The following is a 1,248-nucleotide window of genomic DNA, read 5'->3' on the forward strand; positions in this document are numbered from 1 at the left end:
AGTGTTGGAATGTCTGCTAGTTTTTGTTTGCATTGTTCGATAGCACTTGCCTGGGGAAGGAGCTGGAAGAAGACAATTATATATGACTCGTGCACTCATTGTAGTAGTCTCGCCACGCTGCACTATTTGCATATCTGTTGTTGACCAATACTGGCCACTCATGCTAGTAGCATCTGCTCCAATTGCACACTGAAGAGAATCTCTACATTTGCACAATAAACGTTGTCCCAGATTATCGCACTACTCGCTTGAAGTCTCGGCGCCCTTGCACAATGGTCATTGCACCGGACTATTGCAATATTAGTCTTTCGAACTGCTCTAAATGCTAGAGGACTCTGCATCTTTTTGCACAATTGTCCAAAAAAAATGAACCGGCATTACGATAGCTAGCAACCCTAAATTGCTCAGTGACTGTTTTTTGTCAACGTCTTTATGTCTCAAAAGTGTTCTCTGTCAATTGACTGTCTGTTGTCGTACGAGAGTGGCTCCAACTACCAAATTCCTTGTGTGTTTTTTGGACATACATGGCAAATAAAGATGACTCTGTTTCTGAAGAGTTGGTGACCAGGATGTGGAGGGTCCAAGAGGATTTTGCATGCTCTTGTCTGAGTTTTGGCAGCGTGCAAGTTCTCAAATTCTCTCGTGTGTTAACTTTTCAAAATCTATGATCTGATCACATATTTGTAGTGTTGAGAATGAGTTAGCATCATCCACACAAATACTCCAAATAGACCAGCCAACAATTGGAGAATAAAATGACGCGATGCCGCTCGATATTTTTTAAGCGAAATATGATATTTTTTAATATAAAATGTTGCTTTTCAGGTAACCATGTGCTTACGGCCATACTACCCTGAGAACGCCTGATCTCGGAAGCTAAGCAGGGGCGGGCCTGGTTAGTACTTGGATGGGAGACCGCCTGGGAATACCAGGTGCTGTAAGCTTTTTCACTTTAGATTCTCGTGGAATCGTTTTCTTATCGGTGGTTGACCTAAATTATAATGCAGTCATTCTCTCTCTTATGACTTACCATCTCTTTATTAGGAGACAGAATCTTCACGTACCTTTTTTAAACATCCCGTATCTCCTTTTCCGACAGTAAAAAAAAATAAAAATCTATACACACATATATCTACATATATATATCTATATATATATATATATATTAGTATCACGTGATACGTCACGATTTTATCACATCAGTGCTTTTAATTAGCTCGAGGCTAAGGATACGAAGGTATGGATCTT

General features: G+C 40.0%; 1 pseudogene; it reads left to right on the plus strand.

The window, feature by feature from the left end:
* Positions 1 to 835: 835 nt before the first annotated feature.
* Positions 836 to 944, plus strand: LOC133474054 (5S ribosomal RNA; annotated as a pseudogene).
* Positions 945 to 1,248: the final 304 nt, after the last annotated feature.

Source organism: Phyllopteryx taeniolatus, unplaced genomic scaffold, assembly GCF_024500385.1.
Source record: "Phyllopteryx taeniolatus isolate TA_2022b unplaced genomic scaffold, UOR_Ptae_1.2 contig_882, whole genome shotgun sequence".
In the NCBI taxonomy this organism is placed as follows: Eukaryota; Metazoa; Chordata; class Actinopteri; order Syngnathiformes; family Syngnathidae; genus Phyllopteryx; species Phyllopteryx taeniolatus.